The sequence below is a fragment of the Sminthopsis crassicaudata genome, chromosome 1, assembly GCF_048593235.1.
Source record: "Sminthopsis crassicaudata isolate SCR6 chromosome 1, ASM4859323v1, whole genome shotgun sequence".
Taxonomy (NCBI): Eukaryota; Metazoa; Chordata; class Mammalia; order Dasyuromorphia; family Dasyuridae; genus Sminthopsis; species Sminthopsis crassicaudata.
Genome location: NC_133617.1, coordinates 252,598,687 through 252,616,253, shown reverse-complemented (window position 1 = coordinate 252,616,253; position 17,567 = coordinate 252,598,687). Strand labels below are relative to the sequence as shown.

The 17,567-nt window shown below is 34.1% G+C and overlaps 1 long non-coding RNA gene across 1 annotated transcript in view; it reads right to left on the bottom strand.

The window, feature by feature from the left end:
- Nucleotides 1-11,473: 11,473 nt before the first annotated feature.
- The window catches only part of LOC141553781 (uncharacterized), a 49,437-nt gene continuing 43,343 nt past the window's right edge, over nt 11,474-17,567 (bottom strand). Inside the window, exons 2-3 of the long non-coding RNA XR_012485644.1 lie at nt 12,815-12,941; nt 11,474-12,711 (exon numbers count right to left, since the gene is read on the bottom strand). This is a non-coding gene — a long non-coding RNA (uncharacterized LOC141553781). The remainder of the gene's footprint in view (nt 12,712-12,814; nt 12,942-17,567) is intronic.

The window sequence follows — 17,567 nt, the reverse complement described above, 5'->3', positions numbered from 1 at the left end:
ATATCCTCCTATTCTGGTTCATGGATTTCTATACAAGTAACTCTCTTCTTGAAGTATATATTAACCTTCTCCTTCTACCAAATATGTTGCTCTTGGAAAAGGTATTTCCTTCCATTACTAGCATGTCACCTTCTACCAAGTCTTATTAATGTCCATGAAGTCAGATTTATTTCCCTCCATTAAGAATTAAACCTCATTTTATTTTCCAGTCTTTATCCTATTGTAGTGACAATAGACATATGATTATTATCTCTGCCCATCTTCCCCATAATTATACCCTTACTGTTTCTGAGGACTTCTACAAGTAAACTTTTTTACATTAAACCTGTTGCTTCACATGCTATCTGACTTTTCTGCTTTATCCAACACTTTTCTCCTTTGAGAATTGATTGAATCCATATTTATCAGTCATTCTCTAGACATTCATCTAAATCCTCCCAAAATGTGCTTCATCTATGTCCAAGAAATCATCATTCTTATATCTTTCACCAAAGATAATCAATATGTTTCCCATGAATCATTCACAGCACTCCTTGAGTATATGAAACCAGATTAAAATGTAATTGGGAAATCTTTAACAAAATACATTAAAAAAAACAATAGATCATAAATAATGTTACTATGTGGTTTTCTAAGTCAATATGCACCTCAGGTTTGATGTATGGTTTGATGGCCCCATTTCTATTTGTGTCTGATACTATTGTTTTACACTATGGTCTAGAAAATCAAAGTTCATTTTCCAACACTATCATGATCTACTGTTCACTTTCCATATGCTATTTTCTCTTCTTAGATCCTTAATTTCAATCAGCAATAATTATAAAAACACACCTTATTCCTTCAGATTCCTATTCCTCTAGAGATTCTCTTCAGATTCCATCTGGCAGTATGAGAATTGGCTACTAATCCTTAGATTTAATAATTTGGGGTTGGCTCATCCTTCAAATCTATAATTGTTCAAGTCAGGTCAACATATGGCCTTATTCAGATCTGATTCTGTATACAGATCTGTGGTTACACAAATACTATGAGAAGATATAGAGGAAATAATAAGATATGCAGGAATTATAATTGTGGGTAATTTGAAGAGTTTTAATGCTACTAACAGAGATGGGGAAAACATGAAGAATAAATTTCTGGTGAGACATGACGTTTGTTGTTTTTCAGTGTTCTTCCAATGCTTTATTTGGTGTTAAGATGACTATAAAAAGGCTACATCAGCAAGTAAAAATATTAGCACAAACTTGAAAAGCTTCCAAAACAGGTTTGCCAATAGATTTCTATCCATAGGCTATAGCACCCATATAACTGAGTAGAAGCTTATAGGCAAAAGGTTGGCTTTGGGGGGAACTAATATTTTTAGTCATAGTAACTCATAAAAATCAAAGCACAAAGAAATCATGATTTACACTGGGCATTAGTATGGAGTATTCTGGGAGCACTAGCACGTCTGGTATGAAGGTTTACTAAGACCTTTTTAAGGCTACTCATCCACCTTTGATGACCACTTTCGCCCAACTCTCACAAGTGGCTTCAAAAAGCTATAGCATATGAGGTGGCCATACTCTGGTAAAACTATCTTGGCAGACAGACTAAACCAAGCTGGAGGTAACCAACAGGTATCAAATCTGTCAGTGAGTTGGGGATATGTCTACCCTAGGCATGTAAAGACTTTATCCCCAACCCCACCCCCAACTGAATGGGCAGGTGATAACAATTTCCTCCAAGCACCTGAAGCAGACATTGTGGACTACTTAGAATTTGGTAAAACATCAAAGACTCTGAGGTCATCCCCTGCATCTCAATCCATCAACAGTTGTTTTAATTTTTGTCTTGCCACTAAACTTTGATGACTGAAAGAAAGAGTAAATCTGATGACTTTATGCATCTATGCCTCACTTAAAACTAATTCACCCTCAAGTCAAGACATCACCCATGATGTCCTACGTCCTCTTCAAAACTGAAGGACAAATAAAAAAACTCAAACAGAAACAGGAGCCACTAAATCATACAAAAGGATCCCTGCTATTGCCACATTGTAGCTCATGGAACATGACACCTCTGTTCTACTTTACTAGAAGCAATAACCTTACAAAGGAAATCAGAGATTTAGAGTGCTGAAGAATTGTTATTTGTCTTTTCAACTACCTATATCTTATTTTTCTAATTAATTTATAAGATCTTTGAATATTATAATTTTTTTAATTAATCCATAGTGCCTTGTGCTTAAAGTAGTGATTCTCAATAAATATGTTGATGATAAATAATAATAATAATAGCTAACATTAGTATATTTATTCATACTATTGTAGTATTTTTGATGCATTTTACAAATATTATTTCATTTGATCTTCACAAAAGTTTTAGAAGCATACATCATTATTATCCCAATTTTATTGTTGAGAAAACTGAGGAAGACAGAGGTTAAATTACTCACAGTCACAACTAGTAAGTATCTGAGGCTGGATTTGAACTCAGGTATTCTTGACTATAGGGCTAGCATTCTATCTATTATGTCATCTAACTGCCTCTGATTCAATGCACAATATCATTTGAAAGTTTTATCACACATCATGAGAAAGATTAAAACTCCTAAGTTTAAGTCCATATTCTGCTATGTAAACTATCCAGCTTACAATTGCAAAATACTAATTTTAAAGACCTTAAAATTCAGAGATTGAATGACTCTATTATCACAAAAGGTGATGTATATAACAAGTCTCAGTTAATATAGTCGTTTTCAATGAAACCTATCTTTAATTGAGCGAGCAAATATTTTTTCACAATTGGTGTCTAGAGGCATCAAACTTCCTCCCTCTTAGCCATCGGAGGCCAATATAATGAAGAACTGGAGGTAAATGGCCCTCATCACATTCATTTAAAATATCATTTAAAATACTAGAGGTGAATTCCTGCTCCTAGCATTGTCCATTTGCCTCCACCTGCTGATAGAGTGAGCAAAAGGAGAATCATTTCCATGATAAGTCAGTACTAACTCTCCTAGAAGATGTTATTTGGTTTCTCATCAGTTCTCTGGGGCTGTGGTGGGTCGGCCCCATGATCAGCTGGAGATTTTGTTTAGAAGGCTTCTTCATGCTATTTATGTTACCATCAAGCCTAGCTCACCACAGACCTAACACTACCACCTCTTTGTTTATATACCTCTATTTCAGGATATTACCTCCCTCATCATCTGATGCCTCTCAGTGTGGGAAAAAAAGGTGCCCTACACACACATATACAAACACACACACACACACACACACACACACACACACACACACACACCCTCTTTTTCTTTCTTTTCTTGGACACTTGTTTAATTATATTTACTCATTTGAATTCCACTTAGAAGACCTCTTGCTGTCAATGTTTAATTATACTTGTATTCCTATGTAAATATACTCTTAGCCAACTACAACTCTCCTTTTATAGAATAGATAAGGGCACAGACATTTTTACTAAAAAGAAAAACTTTGTTAACAGACTTAACTTTTCAGTAGCAAAAAGAACATGGAACAATCTTCAGATCATCATTTTATCTAATATATCTTTGGAAATATAAGGGCAAAAATATATATTTAAAATATTTATATATCTTTGGGGACCTAATTTTCTTTCTGAGGCATATACAGCAGCATTTCATATTTAGAATCATAGAATTATCTACTTAAAATTGGAAGATACCTTACAGGCCATCCGGTCCAGCTCCCTCATTTTAGAAAAAAATAAACTGAGATGTGATTTGACCTATTCATTATACAAGTAACAAGCAAAAGGATCAGAATTCAAACACAGATTTTCTATTCCCAAATCTAACACATTCTACTCTATACTATCCATTTACTCACATATACACTTCTCTGAGAAAATAATTCAGATTGCCATCCAATCTAGGATCTTTTGATGAAAATAATTGTCATATCATTTTCCTTCCCTTGAGCCAGTTTTCTCATCTCTATCTACTTATCTATTTATATATATATATATATATATATATATATATATATATATATATATATAGAGAGAGAGAGAGAGAGAGAGAGAGAGAGAGAGAGAGAGAGAGTATTTTACAAATAGTGAAGGGAAGAAAAAAATCTCAGTAGCTACTTTTAGGTCTGTTTCAGAGGAATTAATGATTTAACTCTAAAGTTATATAGCATTCTTTTAGAAATATAGATATGACAGCTGATAGCCCTGTATTCCTAGACAAAATTATAAATTGCAGTCACTACTAAAACAGTTAGGTATTTGAAAACACATACAAAATATGTTTTTTTATTAATTTTTTAAACTTTTTTTAAATTTCAAGTTCTGAATTTTTTTCCTTTCCTACCTCTCTCCCTCACTGAAGACAAGAAATGTGATATCAATTAAATTTATGAAATCATACAAAATATATTTCCATATTAGCCATATTGCCAAAAAAGGAGAAAGTGCAAAAAATATGCTTCAATTCACATTCAGATTCCACCAGTTCTTTTTCTGGAAGTGAATAGAATTTTTCATCATAAGTCCTAAATTATTTTGGATCATTGCATCAATCACAATAGCTTAGTCATTCACTGTTGATTATTATGCAATATTTCTGTCACTATGTACAATGTTCTCCTGCTTTTGCTCTCTTCCCTTTGCATGAATTCATGTAAGCCTCCCAGTGTTTTTCTGAAATCATCCTGCTTTTCTTTTTTCATAGCTTAACAATCATATACTACTTGTTCTTCTATTCCCCAATTCTTTATCACCACAAAAAGAGCCACTATTACTATACAAAAAAGATTCTTTTCCTTTTCCTTTTATCTATTTGTGAAACAGATAGACACAGTTTTATAGCTCTTTGGACAATAGTTCCAAATTGTTCCCCTGAATGACTGGACTAGTTCACAACTTCCAATTTTATCCACAATTTTTCCACATACCCTCCAATAGTTGTTTTAATTTGTAACATTTTTTTTAGAATTTACAAGTCGCTTTGGGAATAAAAGTACAATCTATGCTTTTGGCTAACTTCTGTAAACACAATTTTGAGGGGTAATAAATCATAATGAGAATCCATTAGTCATCACTTAACAAACTGTCAGGTTGAGAACAGAAGTGGAAATCAATTAACTTGCTTTTTGTTGATGGATAGTATAATAACAAATCATTACAACAGAATAACTATGCAGGAAATGGGCATAGGATTAGAACAATATATTCTCTATATATCACAATTACTTTTATTCTTTCACATTCTTGTTATGAAGCTAACGCCTGAGTAATGGCAATGGCTACTCTTAGCCCTTGGCGACAGATGAGGAAAGGCCCCTTCTTTTTGGTGAGGGACTAGTTACAAAATGTTGCAAGTACTGGCAGACATGGTAACTGTGAGTTGGTTTTGTTTATCTGGCTTATTTGCTATGAGGAAAGGTTTATGTGGTGAGTGAGGGAGAGGAGTAAATATATCTGAAAAATCACCAGGATGTAAAAAATAAAAACCATCAACAAAATTTATTACTTAAAAGAAAATGTGCAACTTGTCTTGTTGGTAATCATCAGATAATTACAAGGATATAAAATTATATCTCTCTTAATGTCATGGATTCTCAATACATATATCACTTTAATATTAAATATGCAAATATTTTAAAAATACTGATGGTATTACTAATAGCAGCTTATTACTCAAGGAACTATGATGCTGATTTACAAAATTACAAATATGACTATCAACAAAGAAACTGAAATACTAAAACCTATTACTTATCCTCTTAGTGTTTTAATTCCTTACTGATTTTATTTCAGTTTTCAAAGGAGTAAGATGGTGAGAAAATGTTTACTTCCTATTAAAATATTTTTCTATTTCTCCTGATGCAAAATCCCCACATTTAATAATTGCAAAAAAAAAATCTTACCCCTTCTTGGAATATCCTGTCGATATCATTTTGTTTTCTGTGTTTGAATATGGGACACATAGCACTGTTTAGGTTTACCTAATAAGACGTTTCATCTTACAAATGACCTTTTGTTCAAGAATCCCAAAAGAGCTTAGGGGTACAAATATTCTATACTTTACCTTAATTTTTCCTCCCTTTCCAATTTAGCATTCTCAAAATTATATTGCTCATCAGCAAATTTAAACAGCAGAAATTGTGCCTTCAGGAGCTTCAGGTATAATTGCGCATTCTAGGTATGACTTCCATTAACATTAAATAGTTGCTGTGCATGCATGTGGAAGAACCTCTGTGGACTTTTAAAGAAAAAAATCTCTTGAATTTTTTATCTGAGAACCTCCATACTCTCATATTCCTTTTTATTTTGAGACTTTTAATACCATAGTTGTTAATGTTTACACTTCCTTGAATGCCATGAGGTCAATTTTCCTTCTCATAAAGGATTGGTCAGATTTATCAAATACTCATGTATGGCCTGGATTTGTGTTAAACAGTGAAGTATGAATCCTCTCCTGGATTCTTACTACTAGACATGTTTCTGCCTTGCTGCAACCTCCCATTGACTTCTATGCCCATTCATTAAGCTTATATTGAAGTTATTTATCTACATAGATTTGTCCCTCATTGTAAAGAGGCAACATGACATAATGGGCCAGACTTAAACCTACAAAGATTGTGATCGAAATCCCATCTCTTACATTTATAAGATGTGTGCCCATGGGCAATTTAATAAATTTTTCAATGCTCTAGTCGACTTTCAAAGACTTTGTTACAGAAACAAAAACTTGGTAAAAAGAGTTTCCATAATGCTGAAGCAACTCATTGGGGCACATTTTCCCAACCTCCAGTTGGGGGTAGTAATTCGGATCCACAAAGATTGCTTGACTAGTAGTCTTTAGAATTCTAGGAGTAACCCTGAGAGGTTGTAGCTTCTTATATTATTGCTCTTGTATCCAGTGTGGCTCCCAGTAGCAATCAATCACTTTAACAAAGGGATACATAACCAAGAATGTGTAGCAACAAAAGTACAAAACCACATCCCAAAATTTTAGATATTCCCTCTCTTCTGCACACATATTGTCTCTCTGGAAAGTGGGTAAAAATTAAAGGACAAAGACAATGGACCACATTGGAGACATATTTTTCTTGTATTTTTAAGGAGTACCTTTTGACTCCTGGTCCTGATTGTCATTTTCACTATTTAAGTAGTCTCTACTAAGTTCACTTCAAGGTAAAATATCATCAGTAAATGCGTAGTTCCTTATTTCTCAGGCTGTCCTTTTGAAGGGTGCCCTGTTTTAACCAATCAGATTCAATTCCCTACTGGGTCGATTCAAACTGTTGCTCAGCTATTTTACTGACTCTCTGCCAGACTTGGCAACTGCTACTACCATCTTTGGTTGTCAGTGCCATCTTTTCTTATGGCTATAATCAACCTTCCAACTCTCCAGTTGCTTGGTCAATCTTCTCTCAGAAGGAAGAATGGTGAGTAAGAGGAAGTAATTTATGAGCACCTACTAGAGACACTCCAGTACCAAGAGCTGGGAATACAAATACAAGTAAAAAGACAACTCCTGCCCACAAAAAGCTCACATTCTAATAGAGAAACTGGAAAAGGAGAGGAGCTATATACAAAGCAGCATGATTTAGAATTTGATTGACTAGGAAGTACTGTGGAGGGTTCTTGGGAGAGATCTGGTGAAAGATCCTCTATCAAAGTCCAGAATGATCCCAGGGATCCAAGTTTCAATGTTTACCTAAAATCAGGAAAGAATAAATGCAAAAGAAATAGAAGCAAAATGCTCTTTTGAACATGTAGTGAATGTGTGGGAGATTAGGCAGCTTCTGCTTTCCCACCTGGCAACTCATTTGAAAGATTCTAAGGGAGAGTAAGATCATCTGTTCACATTTTTTATGTGTACACTCAGTTCTGGCTCAGCAATAGAGAAATCATTAGAATTTTGTCTGAAGTCATTTAGAAGGCTTTTGATTATCAGATAGCACCAAATTTTAGTCATCATGTACGAAATCAAGTCCCCAAAAGTCCCATTTTATAGACTGGAATACAACAAGGAATTTGTGTACATAAGGAATGTGGACTCATTCATCAGTTCCCCTAGTATATCAACATTATAAGATCATATATCTTGAAACCAAGAGGGATTTTAGCAGTCATCAAGACCGACCTCCTCATTTTGAGGGAAAGGAAAATGATTCTCAGATAGGGCCAATGATTTGTCTAGAGTAATATAGCTAGTAAGTATTTAAGAGATTTTCTACATTAACAAAATTGCATCTTTAAACAAAACTAATGAGAAGAGATTGTAAGTTTCTCAAAGCCATGGAGTATGACTTGAGGCAACAGGTGTTAGACTTTGGGAAAATTATTTTAAGGAAACAAACAGCATTACTATAAGACTAAACTTCATCTGGGATTTTTGAAGTATGTCCACAAATGCCGGGGCTCATTTCAGATCATCAGAGTGTTTTCCTTTATCTTTGATGATCATTTAACTTGGTGGCTACATCAAGAGCTAAGACTTGGTTTGTGAAAGAGAGTGAGATAACTATTGAATAAATGAAATAGAGCTTGGCTATGTTTGCAATGGCCTCTTTGTAGGAGGATAGGCTGAGGACATGAAGAAAAAGATATCAGGGATGCAATTCTGTAAAAACTGATCCTTGAAGAGTTGTATGAAAAAGAATAAATGATTATTCTTTTAATTTTAATAGTATATGGTTTTTCCAAATATATGAAAAGATAGTTTTCAACAATAACCTTTGCAAAACTTTGTGTTCTGATTATTTTTCCCTTTCTCCCCACCTCTTCTCTCCCCAAGACAGCAAGCAATCCAATATAGATTAAACAAGGGAATAAATGCTTATTTACAAGAAAGGAATAGTAGGTAGAGAACTTTACAGTTTGCCATGTCCCATAGAGTAAAAAAGGATAACTAGGTTGTGAATGGATAGAGTGCTGGTACTAAAGTCAGGAAAGCTTATCTTCCTCGATTCAAATCTTATCTCAGTCACTTATTAGCTATATGATCTTGGGCAAGTCATTTAACTGTGTTTGCCTCAGTTTCTTCATCTATAAAATGAGTTGAAGACGGAAAAGGCAAATCACTCCAGCATCTTTGCCAAGAAAACCCATGGGTTACAAATGAAGCTACAGAGTTTGGAAATGACTTACAATAACTGAAAAACAAATAGACTTTTCAAGATGTCAATAAGCATGGATTAAACATCTATTCTATACCAGGAACTATGATAAATGCTGGAAAAGAAAGAGGCAAATACAGATATGTGAGGGAATACAAGGACCTTACAATCTAGGGGCACCTAATGATAGAGTAAATAGAGGGCTAGGTCTAGAATCAAAAAGATCTGAGTTCAAATCTGCCTTGAGATACTTATTAGCTATACAACCCTGGGAAAGCCACTTATGTCTATTTATCTCAGTTTCCTCAATTGTAAAATGAGGATAATAATAGAACCCACTTCACAGGGTCATTGAGGATCAAATGAGATATCTAGAAAAAACAATGTCTGGCATATAGTAGGTGCTATATAAATGCTTATTTCTTTTCCCTTCCCTCCCATTCCATTGATTCCTGACTTAAAAATGGAAGGAGAGATTGAAGCAGGAAGACTAGATAGCTCTATGCAAAGAATGTAAGTATGAGATAATGAGGGTCTACATCAGAATCACAGGAGAGAAAGTGTCATGTACTAGAGGTGTTGTGAAGTGAAATTGGCAGGATATAACGACTTAGTTATGGTGGTGGGGAGGGAAGATGATTAGGAAGAGTGAGGAATGAACTTGGCTGACTGAGAGAATGTGCTCTGAATAGTAATAGGAAAGTTAGGAAGAAAGCATGGATCCCATTATCATCCCTCTGCAGATGAGTTTCAATCTATCACCAACTTCTCTCCTGACCGCTAGTCTTGAATCTCCAACTGTTCATTAGAAAGGTATGTTCCAATCTGATTTGGTTTTAGGAATATATATGACAAGCAAAATTTAAATGAATAACACTATTTATCTTGGTATCAAAGAGAAAATAAAAAAGAAAATGATGAAGCAAGCATGATCACTTTTTTTTCCATTTTTTATTATGAACTTAAGTCATCAACAAGCACAAACATTCCAATATACAAAGAAGAACAAAAAGTACAAAAACTGTAAACTTGTTACATACATTTTGTTTTTTTAAGTGTATATTAAATTTTACAAGGTAATAACAAAACTGTTAATATGCCCCTTCTGAACTTCTCTTTGTTTTCTTTTTTTTAATGTTTTACTGAAGCTATCATTACCTACTAACTCAGTCCATCCCTTATCCTGACATCTTCTCTCTTAAAACAAACAAGTATAGTTATGGGATCACTTTTCAAAAAATATTTTGTAAATTCTCATACTCTGCGCATTCTACCTCCAGACTCTTTAACTTTTTGTTTTTAACTTTTTTTAACTTTTGTTCCAAGTGTTCTTGAATTAACAAAACTGAATCACAGAATTGGAGAGATCATTTAGTCCAAAACGAGGGACCATTTTACAGGTGAGGAAACTGAGGAAAACAGAGAATTTTTTGTTTGTTTTTTAGCATAATGTATAATACAGAAGTTATCTGCTCAAAATTACTATTTCAAAAGACAAAGCAACTGGAATCATAAAGGCTAAATCATTTGTCCAAGGCTATGCAGGTACTAAATAACAGAGCTGGGATTGTAATTCAGATTCTTTGATTCCAAATCCAACATACTTTCCAGTACACCAAACTCTTTTCCACCACTCTCCCCACTCCATGACATATAATACAAACAATAAGCATTTTCTAAAATTCCTGAGTTAAGATTCAATTAGATGTTTGGTGAAACCTTAAAAGACAGTTTGAATTTAATATCATGAATTTGCCTTTGAACTATAGAATTCAAAAAATTTCCCATAACCTTAAGACTAAAGCCTGAATGATTAAATTTGTTGATTTTATCCAGCTCTCTTAGTGATCGTTACAGTTTTGAGAGATCTATTCAGGGAATTTCCAAAAAGAGAGAAATTGTATTCTCACACTGTTTCCCTATGCTTCTTCCTCTTTCCAAATTCAGTTAGTCAATAAACATTTATTAAGCACTTATCATGGTCCAAAAATTGTGGTAATCAATGGAAAGTTACCTTTTATGTTTTCTGTATGGTTATATATGTGTACATCTTGTCTCCTGTATTAGACAATAATTGCTTTGCAGGCAGAAACTATTATTTTTTTTTCCTTTTTTATACTAGGATCTAGTACAGTGTGCGACACATAGTAGGTACTTAATATTTACTATTAACTGACTCAGAGAAATCATCCAACCACCAAGAGTTCCCAAAATTTGATGTACAATCTAATGGAGATACTAGTATTGTTTCTTTTCAAAAAGCTGATTCTTAAAAAAAAAAACAAATCAGTGGACATGTATACATATATTGTATTTAGTTTATACTTTAACATATTTAACATGTATTGGTCAACCTGCCATCTGGGGGAATGGGGGGGGGAAGGAGGGGAAAAGTTGGAACAAAAGGTTTTGCAATTGTCAATGCTGAAAAATTACCCATGCATATATCTTGTAAATAAAAAGCTATAATAAAAAAAAGAAACAAATCAGGTCTCAGTTCTAGATATCAGAGTCAACCTTAGTGGTTCTCCCATTCTTCTTTAATAATTTGGGTCAGGATTTGGGGACCAAAGGGAGGAAGGAACCTATCGTACCTGTTGCTTAAGATTTGTTTACCAGATCCTCTTCAATACTTTGCAAACTTTGGGGTTTTGCAATCCTGTATTAAAAGACTTGAATGAAGTCTTTATGTGTAATTCAATATTTTCAGAGTTGGGTCTTGTCCATGTGCCTGAATGTTTATTTACACATCTTGACCTAAGGTTAGCTCATTTTAATAGCAGTGACTGTGACTTGTTCTTCACAACCTCTCCCCCGATCTATGTTATTTAGCATGCTCTGTCACAAAGCAGCAAATATTGAGAAACTTTTATAAGAAAGCCTGAAATTATTTTGATACAAAGCACCTCTAAAGTCACGTGGTCTTCGGTGCTGTAATGAAAGCCATTTTATCTGCTTGAAAAATGCTATAACAAACAAGAGAGCATAAGCAGAGATAGAGCACCCCTGAAGAATCTAGGATGTTTTGGACTTTATATGTAAGCTGGATCATATTAATATATATATACATATATATGTATATGTATGTATAAAAGCACGATGTTCCTATCACTAAAACACACTGGCAGGTTGCCAAGGAAATGTCTTCCTTGAATGAGTATCTGAAAAGTCTCATACTCAGAATTCTGCTTTCATTGATGCATCTGCCACAGATACCTAAACCTGAATTATCTCTATTCACACTGTTTCCTTTGTAACTTGTTTATTAGCATAATTAAATGGGTCCTGGGTGTCAAGAGAGAAGCGACCTATTTTTCTAAGGGAAATTAAAGTTCACAAATTAGCCATTTTTATCATAAAGGAATGTTCTCTCATTTATATTATATAAAAATTCCCTTATAAAAATTATCATCTAGGGTTCATCTAGGTGGTATAGTAGATAGAGAACTGGCCCTGGATACAGGAGGACTGACTTCATATCTGGTCTCAGATACTTACTAGTTATATCACTCTGGGTAAATCACTTAATTCCAAAGGTGGGGGGAGGTGGGGAGAGGGAAGAAAATGATCATTTGTCCATATATGAACTTGCACATATGAGCTGGTTGCATCAAATCTAAAAACAGAAGAGAGAAAGTTACATGTACCAGGAAGAAAAGCCTATGAAAATTCATAGAATTATCATAAGAGTATAAATTTAAAGCTGAAAAGAAACTAACCATAGAATCTCAAAGTTGTAAGGGATCATAGAGGCCATCTACTCCAATTTGCCAACATCCATAGAAATCTTCTTTTTGACATCCCCCCCAACAGATAGTTAATCCACCTCCTTTTAAAGATTTCCACCTGGGAAAAATAGAACCCAAAGAGGATTATACATTTCACTATTAGATAGCTCTAATTAATAAAACATTTTTCCTTACATGCCATTAAAAGTTGCCTTTATGCAACTTACATTCTCCCTACAGGAATGAGTAAATGAAGTCAAAGATCTCTTTTTATCCTTTACAACACATATTAGATTCATATTGATTCAAGTCAACAGACATTTCTTTTATTTCATCTTTTTCTATTATCTTTTGATTCATGAGAAAATTAAATTTAAATGAGGCAGAGCTGCACAAAGTCCTCAGCCTCATTCTCTCTTCCAAAGTTATCACTGTCCAGTGGCAGGACAGAGTTAAAACAACTGGTGATGGCTCAGAATGTAGTGGGTGACCTTGGCATCTTTTGTGTCTAACCAAGCTCTAACCACTCCACAACATCACTTCGGCTGCCTTCATAGCCATCGGAACAAATTGTTTTCATCCATCCAACCCAACAGGGGAAGTTTTTATATGCTTGGAGTGGACAGCCCTCACCCAACTCACTGAGGGGTTTAAAACCTTTTGGTTACCTACAACCTAGTTTAACCAATCTACAATCTAATTATTTAAGTTCTATTACTGATAAAATATAACTGAGAGATCAAGATAAATTCAAAGATAAAAATTAAGATGAGAAATATAAAGGAATATAAATAAAGTAAAAATAATAGATATAGGTGAAATATATATATATATATATATATATATATATAAGGTGTTTACAATTCAAGAGGTGAAATGGTGTATATATAAATAAATATGTTGCAAAAGAGAATGTGATAAATGAATAAAAGAGGGACTAATAGATTATTATGGAACTATATATAGCATGGTAAGCAGAGCCCAGAGACTGGGCTCTATAAGAACCGGTTTCAACTTATTATGCATAAAGTCCTAAATAAGTTACTTCAACTCTTTAGACTTTAGTTTCTCCAAGTGTAAAACGTGGAGATTGGACTAGATCAGAGAGGTGTCAGATGTGAATTGCATGCAGCCCACAGTTCTTCCCATATGGTAAAAGCAGAATAAAATGTAATTGAGAAATACTTAGCAAAATAAATAAAAAATACAATAAAACATAGATGACATCCCATTTTAAAGCTAAGACAATATGCAGCCCAGAAGGAGTATGGTTTAATGGCTCCCATTTCTATTTTCATTTGGCACTATTGGCCTATATGACCTCTAAGTTCCCTTCCAAATGTAAATCTATGCTGTTATAATCCTATCATTCAGAGATAGAAGAGATCATTTCTAATAGATTAGGACAGTCAGTGAAGCTTCCCTGAGGCAGTAACAGTTGAATTGGACCTTAAAGGATGTATTTTGACAGTTCCTAAGAAAGGGAATTTCAGGTCTAAGGAACACTAGAAAAAACATGCAGTGTGTTAAAAGAATGGGTGCATGATCCAGTTTAGGCAAAGCAAGAAATATATGAAGGAAGATATATTGCATTTTGCATATAAAATTCCAAACTGAAACAAAAATGATGTATCATAGCCAGATTATGGAGAAACTTCAATAACAACATGAGGATTCTGGATTTTATTGTCTTTAGGCAATGGGAAAACACTGGTAGTTATTGAGAAGTATAATGTGATGTGATCAAGAGAGACTTGTGGTATTGCAGAACATGCACCAAACTTGTTGTTAGATCTGCCTTTATATCCTAGCTTCCTCCTCCACCAGCTATGTCCTTCCTTTAAAAGCTATGTGACCAAGGGTAAATCACAATCTGTTTGAGCCTTGATTTTCTCCTATGTGAAATGAGTATCTGTCTCACAAGATTGTGATAAAAAAACAACAGTCTTTCAAAACCAGTAAGTGAGACATTATGATAATGCTTATTAGGAATTTAAACTAACAACCCTACATAGGGTGGACTAGAGGGGAGAGGAAATAGGTAGAAGAGACTGATTCAAAGACTGTTCTAACAGTCATAGAAATAATCAGTCAAAAACAGAGCAATCAGAGAAATAGAAAAAATGAGAAGCTGTATAGTGTAATGGGAAGCTTGCTGTGTTGCAAATCAGAGTATCAGTGTTCAAATTCCAGGTCTACACTTTACTACCTGGGGACCTTGGGCAAGCATTAACCCCTCTGAGCCCCAAAATCTTCAAATACATTTTAAGAGTATTGGACTAGATGACCTATGAAGTTCTTTTCAGTTCTAAATCTATAATTCTAGAATTCTATGGTACTTAAGAGATTTGGAAGAGAATAATGACTATTTTCTAGGGACCAGTGACAGCAGTATTGTCAAGATGATCGACTATGAAAGACTTAGCTACTCTAATTAAAACAATGATCCAAGACAATCCCAAAGGACCCATGAAGAAAAGTGCTATTCATCTCTAGAGAGAAAAAACTGATGAACTCTAAGTGCAGATTAAAGCATACTTTTTTCACTTTGTTTTTTTCTTGGTTTTGTGTATATATGTTTTCTTTTGCAATATCTCTAATAAGGAAATCTTTTTAAAATGTTCTAAAGGGCTGATTGTAGAGACAGAAAAAGAGAGGAGAACTGGATGAGAATGATCTAGGGAACTAAAGAACAAAGAATATAGAGATTGAGATCAAGGTTAGAGACTTAGGGAAAGGCTACATGAATATAGGGACTTAAGGAGAAAGGGAAAGTGGGCAGGGACAATGAAGAAAAGATTTCTGTTCATATTTGGAAAATTGGATTGGTCTTCAACAGGGGAACCATAAGTATACAACAACAGCATTTTAAATAGCACTTCCAGAAAAGCTCTTTATAAGTATTATCTCATTTTATCCTTACAGCAACTGGGGGGGGGGGGGGGGAGGTACTATTATTGCAACATCTTGAAAGCCAAGGAAGATAAGAGTGTCAGAAAAGAGTAGGCTGGTCAATTGTGCAATTGCCAAAGAGAAGTCAAAGGAAAATGAAGACTATGGAGAAAGAGGTGGAATTAGATCATTAGGACATCACTAATGAAGTGTAAGAGAGCAAGTTCAATGGAGCAATGGGGTTCAAAGGACAACATTGATTGAAGTAAAATGGTTTGGGGAAAAGCAGAAATAGCAAATACATATTTATTTTCAATGAATTTGTTATTGAATGATGGGACAATAGCAGGGAGATAGCACATCAAGTTTAAATAATCTGGGACTATATAATATTACATTTCTTGGGATTAAATGGAATTAGAAAATGTCCCACTTTTTATTCAAAGGAGGGAAAAACCATCAACCAGCATTTTTAAGTGTCTATCATGTGCAAGGCATTATATTAGGTGCTGCAGATACAAAGACCAAAAAAAAAGAAAAAAGAAAAAAATGTTACAATCTTTGCCTTCAAAGAGCTTACTTTGTATATACATCAAGGGAGGTAATTATATATTTGTTACATATATTTATGTGTGTGCATGTATGTAAAATACATACAAAATCAATCCAAAATAATCTAAGAGGGGATCACAAACAGCCAAAAGGTCTTGGAGAGACTTTGGAGAGAAAGTGGTTACCTCAGTATTCTAAAGAGGGAGATATGAAGAACAAATGCATTCTGGGCATAGGGGACAACAAAAAAACTGTTCACTATAAAAACCATTAAGTCAGTTTGGTATCAGATTAATCAACCTATATAATTAAAGGAAGAGAGAAATGTGATGACTATTATAGATGGGATTACTTTTGTAAGTCTGCCTTCATGAGTGTGTCTACATCTACCTTCAAAATGTGTGGCTTAACAAAGCAATTGTAGATGATTTTGCAAAAGTATGTAGATGATTTTGCAAAAGTATAGCATAGGTATGAGAAAAAAACAATTGAACAGAAAGAGTTAAGAATAGAATAAGCTTAAGGAGTTAGAATTTTTTTAACTAAACTTCCTGGCCATTTCCACTCCATACCATCTGTATTCTGCCTGTCATCTCCTATTCCAGAAAGTAAAACCTTGAACTTCATCCCTTAGATGCTGAACACCCATATGTAAAACTTTGTTTTATTTTGCCAAGAAGCAGGCCTCCATGACACTTTCTGACCCTCATCACTCTATACCTTCCCCTTTCCTAGCTCCTCTTAATATATTGTTTGCTACATTAGAATGTAAGCTCTTTTAATCCAATTCCAATTGATCAATGATGGACAGAATCAGCTATATCCAGAAAAGGAACACTGGGAAATGAGTGTAAACTGTGAGCATTGGGTTGTTTTGTTTTGTTTTGTTTTGTTTCTCTTCCCAGATTATTTTTACCTTGCAAATACAATCCTTCCTTTGCAACAACAACAACAACAAAATTCGGTTCTACACATATATATTTTACCTAGGATATACTATAAGACATTTAATATGTATGGGAATGCCTGCCATCTAGGGGAGGGGGTGGAGGGAAGGAGGGGAAAAACTCGGAACAGAAGGGTGTACAAGGGATAATGTTGTAAAAAAAAAAAAAAATTTACCTATGCATATGTACTGTCAAAGAAAATGTTATCATTATAAAAATTAATAAAAAAACAAAATTTTAAAAAAGAATGTAAGCTCTTTGAAGGCAAGTACTTTCTTTCTCCTTTTTTATTCCTTCCTTCCTTTCCTTCTTTCTTTCTTTCTCTTTTCCTTTCTTCCTTTCTGTCTTTTTTG